The 17,587-nt window shown below is 41.2% G+C and overlaps 1 protein-coding gene across 6 annotated transcripts in view; it reads left to right on the forward strand.

The window, feature by feature from the left end:
* Positions 1–17,587, forward strand: part of SAMD8 (sterile alpha motif domain containing 8) — a 160,261-nt gene that overhangs the window by 73,216 nt on the left and 69,458 nt on the right. The gene's annotated exons all lie outside the window — the stretch shown is intronic.

Raw genomic sequence — 17,587 nt, forward strand, 5'->3', positions numbered from 1 at the left:
CATGCTTATAAAAGCAGAAGAGGATCTGCTGCAGCTAGTTGCCAGTTGCAACAGTCACATGCTTGACGTGGACACAAGAAGACCAGATGGAGATCTGGCCGGCTTACCAGAGGAGCGTCTGAGGAATAAGTAGGTGGGCATATGCTATATTTTTTTCACACAGTTCTGAATAGTTTCTTTCTTTAATGGACAAGTGGGCAAATTCTTTTTAACTGCTTCAGAACTCTCAATTGCCTCTAACATATCCAAGGGTAATAGATGTGGATCCTTAAAGGGGTATTCCTGTGTTGGCCATTAATGGCTAATATGGGAATTCTTGTCTTTTGTGTGGAGGCCAAAGGTGGGCAGCATAGCTTAACATCTGTTTCCCACTCTTTTCATGACTACCATAGATGTGAATAGAAATTGTTTGTGTAATCTGGTCCATATATGGCCGCACATAGACAAGTATTCTCCACTATTAACCAGGGCTGTGGGGTCTGTAGGCTAAATCTCCGACTTCGACTCCTCAATTTCCACGACTCCGACTCCTCATACATGGCTCATGTTTAAGTGATAAATTTACTGTGGTAAAATGGTAACATTAGGCTTTTAATCATTATTATGATACTATAATCAAGCCATTTAGATAGAACATACAATATATTTATTGGAATACAACTTTAGATCAAAAACTTGTTCATATTTACAATATATTATATTTATTATATTATGAATTTGTTCTGAGAAATAGTATCGCCTCCATCAGATCCTCCTTCATAGATTACCTCAAATCTGACTTTTTTTTTTTTAGGCTAGAGAACAACCTCTCTACACTAACTTGGGTTGGTGGCATGTCCCTCTTGCAGACTATCTCTTATTGCCAGTTGCAGCGTGTGCACAACACAGTGCATGTGCTGAATAGAAAAGAGGTGTGAAGCAGCTTCAACAAGATCTAATTGTAAAGAATCATTTTGCTGTTCTTCTGTAGTAATATCTGCTTGTTCCTCCGTTATGAGAACAGGACTGTGGCCTTCCATCTCCAACATACTGAATGTGAAATGTTCTTCTAGCTGCTGTACACCTTCATTATTCTCATTCATCTGTTTAATTGTAAAGTGTGTTTGCAGCATTATGAGTTACAGCAGCAAGAACCTGTTGTTTTTTTTTTTTTTAGTTCGTAGTCTTGAAGAACTTTTTCCACTAAGGTGTGGAGATACTGGCTGCTGTGAAGAGCTTTAGTATCTTTTACTGCCAAGCGTGTTAGTAACAATTTTTTAGTTGTCACAAATATATCGAACGTTGATCGCAAAATAGTTCACTCTGTGACGTGTGCAGGCTTCTTCAATTACTAATTTTCTAATACTTTCTCTTTCAAGAGAAGCACCAAGTTTATGGCCATTTCTCCATTAAGAGCTGTAAAAGCTGTCGTGCAAATAATGATAATGGTACACAGTCCTTCACAACAAGCTCCATGAACTGTCTTTTAAACACATGTTCCATCATTGTTACAGTAACTTACAAAATATCTTGTAACTGATGTTTCAGATGCTCTTTTGTCCTAATTTGCCTGGCGCGAAGTGCTGGTCTCTGGTTTCTTGGTTCTGCTCTGATCTTTTTCACTCACAGCTTTGTAAACTTCTGGGTGGCAGCGTTGTAAATGTTTTCTTAGATTGGAAGCTCCTGAACGAGCATTTTTATCACTGCCTGATTTTAGCATCACATCATTTGTTTTCATCTGGGTCACTTATACACTGACACACAAAATGTCTTTTATCTTGAGTCACTGTAAAATGCTTAAATACAGCTGACTTCATAAGCTGCTTCTTAGATATTTTATAATTATGTAGTATTTTTCACTTTATAAGACACACTGGATTATAAGACGCACCCCAAATTTTGAGGAGAAAAATAGGATTTTTTTTTAATAAAATGGTGGTGCTTCTTATAATCCATGCATCTTATTGCTTAACGGGGGTGGTGGCTGCAGTGAAGCAGGAACCGAGGGTCACTGCTGGAGGAGGCAGGAGTTGGGGTGATGCTGCCGGCAGCAGGCTGGGATGAACGGGTGTCAGACAGTGCTGCTAGAGTCTGGCGCAGCTGCCCGGTGCTCTGTGGGTGTCTCCGGTGCCCGGCGGTCCTGCTGCAGGTGTCTGGCACTGCTGCCCGGTGCACTGCTGGTGTCTCTGGTGCTGCGGGTGCCCGGACGCTGCCCGGTGCTGCTGCGGCAGTTTCTGGTGCTGCCGGGGCTCTTCCAACATTTTGAGAAAGGCCAGAGTCCCGGCAGTCCCATGATTTCCTGAGCGGTGGACTCCGAGAAAATGGCCACCGGGGGAGCGGCGCATGCGCAGATGGAGATGAGTTTTCAGCGCTGAAATCTCATCTCCCGAGATCTCGGTGCCGAGATCTCCATCTGCGCATGCGTCGCTCCCCCGGCGGCCATTTTCTCGGAGTCCACCGCACAGGAAATCATGTGACTGCCGGGGTGGGCCCCAGCAGCACTGGAGAACCCTGCAGCAGCATCGGGCAGCAGCGGCCGCGCACCCACAGCACCAGAGACACCAGCAGAGCATCGGGCAGCAGCGCCGGACACTCACAGTAGCGCCGCTGGGCACTTTGCAGTGCCGCCGGGCACCGGAGACACCCGCAGAGCACTGGGTAGCAGCGCCAGACATCTGCAGCACTGCCGGACACCCCTTTATCCCAGCCTGCGGCCTGCAGCAACGGTATTGGTAAGGTACATTCGCATTATAAGACGCACCCCCATTTTGCCCTCAAATTTTGGGGAAAAAACTGCGTCGTCTTATCCAAAAAATACAGTAAATTCGCTCTCAAAATAATTTTGTCCTGTAAAAAAAAAAAAAAAAAAAAGGTATATTGTAATTCTTGCAAGAATAGGGAATCATGCACTGTATTATTTAGGATATAAATAAAACAATCAGCATAAATCAATAAGACAGATAAGTATAAAGTTTGTAAAACATGTTAGATAGCTTTATGCTGAACTTTAAATGTCAGGCTTGTTCAGCTCACTAAATACTTCACATCATATTTCTTCACAGTCTATGAAGAGGGGAGGAAGGAGGGAGCATGTTTGTTCTGAATCATATTGCAGAACACACACACAAATATATATGTTCTCATCGATCCTCTTACTGATTTTCTGAATTTGATATGTTAGAAAACAGTTTTTCCCCTTATATTCTATGTATAGTGTATATAAGTCATCAGGGCAGCTAATTTCTCCAAACATGAGCGAAGAGGAAAAACAAACTAAAACATCAAGAATACAGAGACAACATATACTGGACTATTGATTTATGCGCAGTTTACTGACAGTTTAGATATGCTTTAAGAAGTACTTGCCTTAAGGTACAGTTACACTAAACGACTTACCAACGATCATGACCAGCGATACGACCTGGCCGTGATCGTTGGTAAGTCGTTGTGTGGTCGCTGGGGAGCTGTCACACAGACAGCTCTCTCCAGCGACCAACGATCAGGGGAACGACTTCGGCATCGTTGAAACTGTCTTCATCGATGCCGAAGTTCCCCTGCAGCACCCGGGTAACCAGGGTAAACATCGGGTTACTAAGTGCAGGGCCGCACTTAGTAACCCGATATTTACCCTGGTTACCATTGTAAAAGTAAAAAAAAAAAACACTACATACTCATTTTGATGTCTGTCACGTCCCCCGCCGGCGGCTTCCCTGCTCTGAATGTGTCAGTGCCGGCAGTAACAGCGGTGACGTCACCGCTGTGCTCTGCTTTACGGCCGGCGCTGACACAGTCAGTGGACGCCGGGGGACGTGACAGACATCAGAATGTGAGTATGTACTGTTTTTTTTTTTTTTTTAACTTTTACAATGGTAACCAGGGTAAATATCGGGTTACTAAGCGCGGCCCTGCGCTTAGTAACCTGATATTTACCCTGGTTACAAGTGAACACATCGCTGGATCGGCGTCACACATGCCGATCCAGCGTTGACAGCGAGTGATCAGCGACCAAAAAAAGGTCCTGATCATTCCCATTGACCAACGATCTGCCAGCAGGGGCCTGATCGTTGGTCGCTGTCACACATAACGATAATCGTTAGCGGGATCGTTGCTACGTCACCAAAAGCGTGACGTTGCATCGATATCGTTAACGATATCGTTATGTGTGACTCAGCCTTTAATCCTGCTTTCCTGTTCACTGCAGAAGTTCTGAGATAACTGCAGGCATTCCTTCCCTGTGTGTTTATTTTCCCCTTATCTGTAGATGAGGAGCTTCACTACTTATCATGAACATAAACTGCAGCACAGATTCATCTCAGCTAAACGTCTAGACCTTAGATCATTTGCAAAACAATGGGGAGACAAAGCGCAATAGGGTCTTATCCACGTTACACGGAGGAGAATATACACCAAATTTGCTCACCTGGTTAGGATGAGATTAGAGCATGTAGATAGCGGCTGCTGCAGATCCACAGGTCTTCAAAGACCAGAGAAAATAATGTCTTCAAAGGGAGATTTGTAGTTAAAATTCTGCGCTGCCGCTAAGATGAATTTCAGGAGAGTATAGTTGATTCACAGTGGTTTTATTCAACGCGTTTCAGGGGTCTCATGCCCCCTTCATCAGGAAATACCACACAGAATATACAGGCATCACAGGTATAAATAGTTTTGCTAGATTACAAAAAAAAAAAAAAAAGGGCGCCAACAGGTCAGATGACTCAGTGTCAGGCCATGTGCACACGTTCAGGATTTTTAGCGTTTTTTTCGCGTTTTTTCGCTATAAAAACGTGATAAAAACGCTAACATATGTCTCCTATTACTTACAGGGTATTCCGCATTTTTTGTGCAAATGTTGCGATTTTTTCCGTGAAAAAATCGCATTGCGGAAAAAAAAGCAACATGTTTATTAAAAATGCGGAATTGCGGGGATTCCGCACACCTAGGAGTCCATTGATCTGCTTACTTCCCGCACGGGGCTGTGCACACCATGCGGGAAGTAAGCAGATTATGTGCGGTTGGTACCCAGGGTGGAGGAGAGGAGACTCTCCTCCACGCACTGGGCACCATATAATTGGTAAAAAAATAAATAAATAAAATAAAAAATAGTCCTATACTCACCCTCGATGTCTTCCCGCCTCACCGCTGCATGCTGCCGCTTCGGTTCCTATAGCTGCTGTGCGGTGAAGGACCTGCCGATGACGTCACTGTCTTGTGATTGGTCGTGAGCGGTCATGTGACCGCTCACATGACCGCGACGTCATGGAAGGTCCTGCGCGCACACACCAGCTATAGGAAGAGGAACGGACGCCGCTGATGAGATGTCTGGGTGAGTATAACCATTTTTTTTATTTTTTTAATTATTTTTAAACATTCTATCTTTTACTATAGATGCTGCATAAGCTGCATCTATAGTAAAAAGTTGGTCACACTTGTCAAACAGTATGTTTGACAAGTGTGACCAACCTGTCAGTCAGTTTTCCAAGCGATGCTACAGATCGCTTGGAAAACTTTAGCATTCTGCAAGCTAATTACGCTTGCAGAATGCTAAAAAAAAGCGAAAAAAACGGAAAAAAAAACGCAAAAAAAAAAAAATGCGGATTTCTTGCAGAAAATTTCCGGTTTTCTTCAGGAAATTTCTGCAAGAAATCCGGACGTGTGAACATACCCTCAAAGTTCAATGATAACACACAATTCACAAATCAAACAAAACGATTAGAGAGGTATATATAATGAAAAAAATACAATGATATATTTTATATTTCTACACAATAGTTCCAAATTTGCAGCATTTAGGAGGAGGAGAAAAAAAAAAAAAAAGATCTCTACCTAAATGGACAAGAACCTGTAAGAAAAGGAATTACTCCAGTTCAGAAGCGAATGCCTTACAGATGAACTACCGTGTGGAATCAACAAGCTGCTTTTTCTTATCGAAAATCCATTGGAATCTTTACATTGAATGTGGAATAAAATCATGTTTTATTATTTTACATTAAAAAATATAAATATGAAGATTAATGTGTGGTAGTTAGTGGTGATCTAAAATTACGAAAATTATAATTAGTTTAAAATTGCGTCACGTACATAAGAGTAACAATTTAAGCCGCAAACCAGCGGGGTGAGCGCAGAAACAAAGTGAAAGTAACACTTCACCTGTCCAAGGACCAATGATAGATATCATATATACCAAGAGACAATATAGCAATGCCAAGGGAGGGGAATGAATGAATACACAGCACTCAGTGATCACAAAGAACAGCAGAGTAAAGGAGTATTGAGTTAAGGTACCTTCACACTTAGCGACTTTGCAGCGAGAACGACGACGATCCGTGACGTTGCAGCGTCCTGGATAGCGATCTCGTTGTGTTTGACACGCAGCAGCGATCTGGATCCTGCTGTGATATCTGCTCTGCTTTACTGCCGGCGCTGACACAGTCAGTGCAGGAAGCTCTGAGCAGCAGCTCGTAACCCTGTGGACGCCGGGGGACGTGACAGACATCAGAATGTGAGTATGTACTGGTTTTTTTTTTTACTTTTACAATGGTAACCTAGGTAAATATCGGGTTACTAAGTGTGGCCCTGCACTTAGTAACCCGATGTTTACCCTGGTTACCGGGGTGCTGCAGGGGGACTTCGGCATCGTTGAAGACAGTTTCAACGATGCCGAAGTCGTTCCCCTGATCGTTGGTCGCTGGAGAGAGCTGTCTGTGTGACAGCTCCCCAGTGACCACACAACGACTCACCAACGATCACGGCCAGGTCGTATCGCTGGTCGTGATCGTTGGTAAGTCGTTTAGTGTAACGGTACCTTTACTCCTGTCGGGAGGGGTCATTACACCCTGTGAAGCTGCCACAATCGGCACTATCTCCCAGGATTTGATCCCAAGAGTAAATAAACCATTGTTCAGGACACAGTTGTGATGGAGACAATTTGTATGGATTAAAAGAGTGAAAGCGCTCCTCTCCTGGGCAGACTCAAGGTACCTTCACATTAAGCGACGCTGCAGCGATAGCGACAACGATGCCGATCGCTGCAGCGTCGCTATTTGATCGCTGGAGAGCTGTCACACAGACAGCTTCCTGCCACTGACTGAGCACCGGCCCTAACAGCAGAGCGGTGACGTCACCGCTGTGCTGTACTTTCACTTTCACTTTACGGTGCTCAGTCAGTGTGGGAAGCGGACGCCGGGGGATGCGAAGGTGAGTATGTACTGTTTGTTTTTTTTACATTTTACACTGGTAACCAGGGTAAACATCGGGTTACTAAGCGCGGCCCTGCGCTTAGTAACCCGATGTTTACCCTGGTTACCAGTGTAAAACATCGCTGGTATCGTTGCTTTTGGTGTCAAACACGACGATACACGCCGGTCTGACGACCAAATAAAGTTCTGAACTTTGTTCAACGACCAGCGATATCACAGCAGGATCCTGATCGCTGCTGCCTGTCAAACTAAACGATATCGCTAGCCAGGACGCTGCAACGTCACGGATCGCTAGCGATATCGTTTAGTGTGAAGGTAACTTTAGACTATGCAGACATGAGGGCAGAGGAAGAAGAATTTTCTTGTAAAAAATATAAAAATATAAAAAAAAGGAATTACATGGATTAAAGGCATAAATTGCAACTAAACAGATCAATGAATGACTCCAAGATAATCCTAAATGTAAATATATATTTAAATCTTAAATGGCTCAAAGCACAAAGGATTAAAAAATCAATCATAACTATACAAATAAAAAAATAAAAATAGAAATATCAAATTCATAAAAAAAAGGGGGGGAGGGCTGCGCATTCAGATCAAACCTCGGTAGTTTCACTAAATATATATATATATATATATATAAGTCACAAAAATAGGCAGCACTCCATATTCTCAAGATAATCTGCAGGTCTTTATTGAGCCCACATCTCGTGCAACGTTTCAGCTCTCAACTGAGCCTTTCTCAAGCAACAAACAGACCTTTTAACAGTGTATATATAGAGGGACATTTCCCCAACATCCCCTCTGTGCAGCCAATCAGTGAACTTCATAAATTTACGGACAATTACATTGCATCATAAAGTGTATTAAGTGCCAGCGGTGTACTATTAAAATCATATAGGACAATTACTGAATTAAACATACCCTTGGAGAGACATAGCTTTCAAGGAGGAGGCAGCATGTTTTCGGCGTCCCCGGACAGCTACTGCGCATGTCCTAATCCTCCTATGTGACTCATGATCACGTGTTAGGTAGAGGGCCAATAAGAACCGCTATTTTCCACACGGCGTATTGCGCCTGCGCAGTAGCGCTCGGAGTCTCTATATTGATAATAAACTCCAATGTTTTCCTGTGACTCATGGTCACATATATATATAGAGGGCCAATAGAAGCCACTATTCTCCATTTGTCATAACGCGCCTGCGCAGTAGCGCTCATGATCCCCATCTTGGTAATGGAATCTACTTCCTTCAGGACTTAAAGCGCATGCGCCGTAGCGCCTATGGCAGCGATATTACTCAACATCACTTAGTGTTGTATATGGCATTTTCAGGGCCACATTGTATAAGAATAAATAAATAAATAAAGTGCCACCAAGTGCCTTTATATTAATAATGCCAGCACTATAATATAGAATACATTCTTTAACCCTTATGGTAAAATCCATTTTATCCATTTCTACGTTCACTAAGGCAGCTCAGCTGCTCATATGCCATAAGGACCAATGTGAGATGTGCATAATCCTACCTTGAGCTAACAGAGAGTATCTTGATTCAGATCCTCACCTGGCACTCATACAGTGTCTATAGGGTGCCCCTCACCCCTTCGAGTCAGGCGCCTCCATTCTAGACCTCTGCATAGCAGTAGCACGTAAGTCCTGGCTTGTGTGAACATATATGGTTTATGGATCCCCAATGGGTATATTGCACATAGCCCTTTTGGCCACATTTATCAATATACAAAAGCAAAAGAAGTCTATAGGACAAAAAGAAATATATTTATATTTATATAATTTATTAATTGGCCTCCTACCATCCACGTACATGGTTAATTCAATATTAAATTATATATCTTTTTCAAATAGTTATAATAACACAGCATATATATTGCTCAAATTGATTTTCCTCCTCCATCTCGAATGTCTCTCCAAATAGGATCTTCTGTTATGCATAACAGCAACAGTACCTGGACAAAAAACATATACAAATTAAAATTAGGAACATACTATTAAGAAAGTATTCCCAATTATATAAATACAACATATACCAGACTTGTTAACTACACTATCTCGATGCTGGAACATAATATTATATAACTCTATGTAATTTAAAATCTACATTGAAGGCCCTTGGGCCTAAGCGTATTCAATTTATATATCCACATAAGTTCCCTTTTGCGGAGGACTAACTCTCTATCACCTCCTCTCCTCTCTATAGGTACCCTGTCAATAATCATAAACTTTAAATCCTTCTCTAAATGATTACACTCCACAAAGTGTTTTGGAACCGGGAGATCGGTCCTCTTTTTTCTAATTGAGTATCGGTGTTGATTCATTCGTACCTTGAACTCGCACGTCGTTTCACCGACGTACCACAGCTTACACGGACACATCAAAAGGTACACAACAAAGTCAGAGCTGCAAGTTAGATAATGTTTGATATTATATATTTTCCCCGTTTGCGGATGTTCAAATGTTGCTCCTTTCACCATATAGGTGCAGTTCACACAATTTAAACATGGGAAACAGCCTGTTTTGCTTGAGCCTGTCAGGGATAATTGTTTACTTACTCTTCTTGGGCCAATATCTGACTTAATCAAATAATCCTTAATATTCTTATTACGTCTATAGGAATATAGTGGCGGTAATTGCAGTTCTTTTATGTCAGGCAAGCATTTTCCCAGCATACCCCAATGTTTACTGATCACGTTGGCAACTTCCCTACTCTCCTCCGCATATGTGGTGACTAATGGGACTCTCTTTTGTTTCCTCTCACATCGGTTGTATGTCTTCTTTTGGATAAGTTCCACTCTACTTATTTGTAGTACTTTATTTTTGGTATTCTCCAATAAATTCATGGGGTAACCTCTATCCAGAAATTTTTTAACTAATTTGTCTACCACTGTATCTATGTCCTTTTCATCTTTAACTATCCTCCTGATCCTTAAGAGTTGGCTAAGTGGAATGGATTTAACCATAGATCGAGGGTGTTGGCTATCGTAAAGTAACAAATTATTTTTGTCTGTATTTTTCACAAATAATGTAGTACTTAATTGTCCCTTCTCTAGACTGACGAGTACATCTAGGAACTGAATTTCCTTTCTGGACATTACAAGTGTGAATTTGATTGTATTATCAATGGTATTTAAGAATTGAAAGAATTCTTCCAATTCGCCCTGTGTACCTGTCCATAGGAGGAAGACATCATCTATGTATCTCCACCACGCCAAAAGAATACCAGAATACCAAAAATAAAGTACTACAAATAAGTAGAGTGGAACTTATCCAAAAGAAGACATACAACCGATGTGAGAGGAAACAAAAGAGAGTCCCATTAGTCACCACATATGCGGAGGAGAGTAGGGAAGTTGCCAACGTGATCAGTAAACATTGGGGTATGCTGGGAAAATGCTTGCCTGACATAAAAGAACTGCAATTACCGCCACTATATTCCTATAGACGTAATAAGAATATTAAGGATTATTTGATTAAGTCAGATATTGGCCCAAGAAGAGTAAGTAAACAATTATCCCTGACAGGCTCAAGCAAAACAGGCTGTTTCCCATGTTTAAATTGTGTGAACTGCACCTATATGGTGAAAGGAGCAACATTTGAACATCCGCAAACGGGGAAAATATATAATATCAAACATTATCTAACTTGCAGCTCTGACTTTGTTGTGTACCTTTTGATGTGTCCGTGTAAGCTGTGGTACGTCGGTGAAACGACGTGCGAGTTCAAGGTACGAATGAATCAACACCGATACTCAATTAGAAAAAAGAGGACCGATCTCCCGGTTCCAAAACACTTTGTGGAGTGTAATCATTTAGAGAAGGATTTAAAGTTTATGATTATTGACAGGGTACCTATAGAGAGGAGAGGAGGTGATAGAGAGTTAGTCCTCCGCAAAAGGGAACTTATGTGGATATATAAATTGAATACGCTTAGGCCCAAGGGCCTCAATGTAGATTTTAAATTACATAGAGTTATATAATATTATGTTCCAGCATCGAGATAGTGTAGTTAACAAGTCTGGTATATGTTGTATTTATATAATTGGGAATACTTTCTTAATAGTATGTTCCTAATTTTAATTTGTATATGTTTTTTGTCCAGGTACTGTTGCTGTTATGCATAACAGAAGATCCTATTTGGAGAGACATTCGAGATGGAGGAGGAAAATCAATTTGAGCAATATATATGCTGTGTTATTATAACTATTTGAAAAAGATATATAATTTAATATTGAATTAACCATGTACGTGGATGGTAGGAGGCCAATTAATAAATTATATAAATATAAATATATTTCTTTTTGTCCTATAGACTTCTTTTGCTTTTGTATATTGATAAATGTGGCCAAAAGGGCTATGTGCAATATACCCATTGGGGATCCATAAACCATATATGTTCACACAAGCCAGGACTTACGTGCTACTGCTATGCAGAGGTCTAGAATGGAGGCGCCTGACTCGAAGGGGTGAGGGGCACCCTATAGACACTGTATGAGTGCCAGGTGAGGATCTGAATCAAGATACTCTCTGTTAGCTCAAGGTAGGATTATGCACATCTCACATTGGTCCTTATGGCATATGAGCAGCTGAGCTGCCTTAGTGAACGTAGAAATGGATAAAATGGATTTTACCATAAGGGTTAAAGAATGTATTCTATATTATAGTGCTGGCATTATTAATATAAAGGCACTTGGTGGCACTTTATTTATTTATTTATTCTTATACAATGTGGCCCTGAAAATGCCATATACAACACTAAGTGATGTTGAGTAATATCGCTGCCATAGGCGCTACGGCGCATGCGCTTTAAGTCCTGAAGGAAGTAGATTCCATTACCAAGATGGGGATCATGAGCGCTACTGCGCAGGCGCGTTATGACAAATGGAGAATAGTGGCTTCTATTGGCCCTCTATATATATATGTGACCATGAGTCACAGGAAAACATTGGAGTTTATTATCAATATAGAGACTCCGAGCGCTACTGCGCAGGCGCAATACGCCGTGTGGAAAATAGCGGTTCTTATTGGCCCTCTACCTAACACGTGATCATGAGTCACATAGGAGGATTAGGACATGCGCAGTAGCTGTCCGGGGACGCCGAAAACATGCTGCCTCCTCCTTGAAAGCTATGTCTCTCCAAGGGTATGTTTAATTCAGTAATTGTCCTATATGATTTTAATAGTACACCGCTGGCACTTAATACACTTTATGATGCAATGTAATTGTCCGTAAATTTATGAAGTTCACTGATTGGCTGCACAGAGGGGATGTTGGGGAAATGTCCCTCTATATATACACTGTCAAAAGGTCTGTTTGTTGCTTGAGAAAGGCTCAGTTGAGAGCTGAAACGTTGCACGAGATGTGGGCTCAATAAAGACCTGCAGATTATCTTGAGAATATGGAGTGCTGCCTATTTTTGTGACTTATATGGACTGAAAGCAACCAAGGGACGGGTTGCCTGGGCCTTGCACCCGAAGATAAGTAAAGGATTTGTGCTGTTCCAATTTTTTCTATATATATATATATATATATATATATATATATATATATATATATATATATATATATATATATATATATATATATATATATATATATATATATATATACATACATATATATATATATATATATATATATATATATATATATATATATATATATATATAGGAAATTGCACTGTTCGGATGAAAACCTCAGTTATTTCATTTAAGCCTTGTGGTTTCAGGCTCCCTAATTTGTAGATCCAATATACTTCTTTCCTATTTAATTTCATGGATCTATGAGGTACATGCTTAGTTATATGATCGATAGGGCTGATTTTTAATAGTATAAAGTCCTTTTTATGCACCAGGGCATAATGTCTGGACAGACCATGAGTGAGTAAGCCTTTTTTTATATTGTGACGATGGGAATTCAGTCTGAGGTGTAGGGGCTGTGTAGTTCTCCCCACATACTGTTTACTGCAGGGACATTCAATAACATATATTACAAAGTCAGAATTGCAATTCAGAAAAAAAGCAATCATAAATTTTTCTTTAGTGGAGCATGAGATTATACAATCAGATTTATGATTTATGCTGTAACAGCATAAGCAATTTTTTGTGCCACATTTAAAAATTCCTTTGGTGGAATTACTGGTGAGAAACCCATTGGCCCCTGTATGGGATCTCAGGCGGCTAGGGGCTATTAAGTCCTTAATTGTGGGGGCTCTTCGAAATGTGATCCCCGGATTTCTCTGAAGAATTCTATTTAAAATAGGATCATTTAGCAGTATGTGCCAATTCTTGTGGAAAATTTTACGGATTTCCTTGTGTTCGGTGGAGAATTGTGTTATGAAGTTCAGTGCATAATTATTATTAGCTACTCTTTTTTTCTTTCTGCTCTAATAATGTTCCCTGATTTAATTTAATAGAGTTTTTGAAGGCGTTTTTAATTAAATGTGAAGGATAGTTCTGGGCACAAAATCTTTTCTTTAAAACATTCGACTGTTCTTTGAAGTCTGTGTCTAATGAACAGTTCTTTCTGATACCGTTAAATTGGTTGCTGGGGGTATTATTTAACCATTTGTTGTAGTGTCCACTGCTGTAATGGATGTAACCATTGGTATCTACTTTTTAAAAAAATGTTTTGCTACAAATCTTTTCTTCTTTAACAAAAAGGGTGACATCTAAAAAATGTATTTAAAAATTATTATGGACTAGTGTAAAAGAAAGATTCCAACTATTAAAATTTATTGTCTGGATAAAATGTTCAATATTATTAGTGGAGTTATCCCAAATAAAAAATAAATCATCAATGAATCTCTTATATAAAATAATATTTTTACACCAATTCTCATTAAAAATAAACATTTCTTCAGAAATCCCCATAAAAAGGTTAGCAAACCTTCGGGCCCATTGCAATCCCCTTGATTTGCTGATAAAATAATTTGTCAAAAGTAAAATACTTGTTTTTCAGTATAAAATCAATTCCTTTATAATAAAATCCTTTTGTGCCGAAGAAATCCTATTATCAGATTTTAAAAATTGATAAAAACAATTTGTGCCAACATCATGTGCAATATTAAAGTGCAGTTACGTCCATAGTAATAAATACATAATGCGGTTTCCAAGTGACCTCTTGCAGGTAAATACAATAGATGAGTTGAGTCTCTGAGGTGACTTTTTAGATTAAACACATGCAGTAACATTATCCTATCAATATAGTGGGCTAAATTTGAGGTTAGAGAATTGATACCTGCAATTATCGGTCTGCCAGGGGGGTTATGAAGACTTTTGTGCATTTTTGGCAGATGGTAAAAAAAAGGGATACTGGGGTTCTTAATAGTTAAAAAATTCTTCTCCTTAGGGTACCGTCTCACAGTGCCATTTTCATCGCTACGACGGTACGATTCGTGACGTTCTAGCGATATCGTTACGATATCGCAGTGTCTGACACGCAGCAGCGATCAGGGACCCTGCTGAGAATCGTACGTCGTAGCAGATCGTTTGGAACTTTCTTTCGTCGCTTGATCACCCGCTGACATCGCTGGATCGTTGTGTGTGACAGCGATCCAGCGATGCGTTCGCTTGTAACCAGGGTAAACATCGGGTAACTAAGTGCAGGGCCGCGCTTAGTAACCCGATGTTTACCGTGGTTACCAGCGTAAACGTAAAAAAAACAAACAGTACATACTCACATTCCGGTGTCTGTCCTCCGGCGTCTCAGCTTCTCTGCACTGTGAGCGCCTGCCGGCCGGAAAGCGAGCACAGCGGTGACGTCACCGCTGTGCTTTCCGGCTATGGTGCTTACACAGTGCAGAGAAGCAGAACGCCGGGGGACAGACACCGGAATGTAAGTATGTACTGTTTGTTTTTTTTACGTTTACGCTGGTAACCAGGGTAAACATCGGGTTACTAAGCGCGGCCCTGCGCTTAGTAACCCGATGTTTACCCTGGTTACCCGGGGACTTCGGCATCGCTCCAGCGCCGTGATTGCAAAGTGTGACCGCAGTCTACGACGCTGGAGCGATAATCATACAACGCTGCGACGTCACGGATCGTGCCGTCGTAGCGATGAAAATGGCACTGTGTGACGGTACCCTTACTGTTAAAGATATTCTGTAAAATCCCCTCAACGATAAGAGCATTATAGGCTTTAATAGAGTTGGAGTAGTTACTCAATGAGCTTTTTACATAATAATCAGTGTCAGATAAAATCCTATTAGCTTCATTGATGGAGTTGCATCGGTTCTGAATTACTATCCCTCCACCTTTGTCGGCTGGTCTAATCACAATTAAATTATTAAGTGAAAGTGCTTTCAACGCTTGTTTCTCTTGCAAATTAAGATTAGATTTCATCTTTTTATTGCTGACAGCGCCACGTGTAATTTTCTCAAATTCTTTTAGTACGATATCATTAAAGGCATTAATTTGGTGGCTTTTATCTTCTAACGGATAAAAATTAGATTTAGATGGTACATCTAGGTGAAAAACATCTAAAGCCCCATGGACGCCTTTTTCAACACCTGAGGAATTAACTGTAGTGTCTTTAGCAAAGTGCCTTTTTTTTTTTTTTTGTAATCTAGCAAAACTATTTATACCTGTGATGCCTGTATATTCTGTGTGGTATTTCCTGATGAAGGGGGCATGAGACCCCTGAAACGCGATGAATAAAACCACTGTGAATCAACTATACTCTCCTGAAATTCATCTTAGCGTCAGCGCAGAATTTTAACTACAAATCTCCCTTTGTAGACCTTAGATCAGGAATAGGACAGACATTTATAGGACATTCCATAACATTCCCAAATTCTTATGATAAAAATATTCCCCACAAACTGCATTGAACTACTGTACCCAATTTATTATATATATTTTAGGAGTCGGAGTCGTTCCATTTTATACAGACTCCACCAAAATGGGCTCAAACTCCGACTCCACAGCCCTGCTATTAACCCCTTAGTGACTTGCGTTTATATGTGAAAGTATTGGAAATTTTGAGAAAATGTTACCTTATTTTTCGGACTATAATACTCGCTTTTACCCAAAAAAATTTAGGAGGAAAATGCGGGCGTGCGTCTTATAGTCCAAACACAGGCTTACGGGGGGGTTGTGGCAGTGGTGTAGCAGCGGAACCGGCAGCTGCAGAGGCGTGGCGATGCTGAGGCTCGGTGGCGGCAGTGCAGAGTGCATCGTTGGTTTACCTGCGGCCATCTTACTGAAGCCTTGTGCCACCGGAAGCGGTGCGTGTGCAGATTGAGATTTGAGCGCCCTCCCCCCCGCTTCAGGTAAATGGCCGCCGGAAGCCGCGTGTGTGCAGATTGAGATCTTGGCTGCCATTTTCATGAAGCCGAGGGCCGCCGAGATCTCAATCTGTGCGTGCACTTCCTCAGGAAGATATTTACCGAGAAACTGGTGATGCGCTCACGGTGGACACCGGGCTGCCTCGTCACATTTCTGCCGCCGGCAACCTGAGGAAGGGACCCTGCTCCATGCTCTGCCTCACCGCCAACCCCGGACCTGTAGCATCGGCCCACTTCTGCCACCATCGGCTTCCTGAGGAAGGGCCATGCCTGCTGTGATCCAGCTCTACCACCGCTGGCCATCAGGTAAGATACCTTAAATTCGGACAATAAGATGGACCCAAAGGTAGTACACAATGTGATATCATTAGGTCATCATATTGAATGATGGGAATAGTGTTTGAGCACAGGACAGGGATCAGATGGGAAGGAGCGCCACTTGGCTTTTAGAATGCAGATTTCGCTTGAATAGATTGTAAGCTACATTAGCCGAGCACCTGAGGTGCCAGATCAGCAGAAACAGTTCTCCCCAGGTGACTCAATATTGGAAACTTTGTTGCTTAAGGAATTCACCTAGGAGTTTAGTGAGTATTTTGTACCTATGGGTGCCTCACAGAATTATGACATTTTAGTCGTAAAAAATGTTGTTTTTGTATCTGCTGAAAATTTTTTTTCAGGTGCACAAGGGTTAATAGTTGAAACTAGACCCCATAATTTATTCCGCAATTTTTCCCCAACGCGGTGATGCCCCATATGTTGTCAGATATTACTGTTAGATCTCATGTCAGGGCTGAGAAGGAAGGAGCGTTATTAGACTTTTGGAGCACAGATTTTGCTAGAATAGTTTGTGGGCGACATTTGCTGAGCCCCTAAGACGCCAAAACATCAGAAAACCCCCCAAAGTGACCCCTCTGTAGAAATAACATATCTCAATGAATCCATCTACAGATGCAATAACTATTTTGTAACATCCATGCCAGGCTTTTTTTTCTTGAGAATGGCAAATATGCCAGTTCAGTGTCCATACATTGTGTCCAAAGATAATGCCAAACGTGGCCGCTTACTGTGATTTAGGCACAGTGGTACTCAGAAAGAGGGGGCATTTAGATTTGG

This window comes from Ranitomeya variabilis, chromosome 4 (genome assembly GCF_051348905.1).
Source record: "Ranitomeya variabilis isolate aRanVar5 chromosome 4, aRanVar5.hap1, whole genome shotgun sequence".
Taxonomy (NCBI): Eukaryota; Metazoa; Chordata; class Amphibia; order Anura; family Dendrobatidae; genus Ranitomeya; species Ranitomeya variabilis.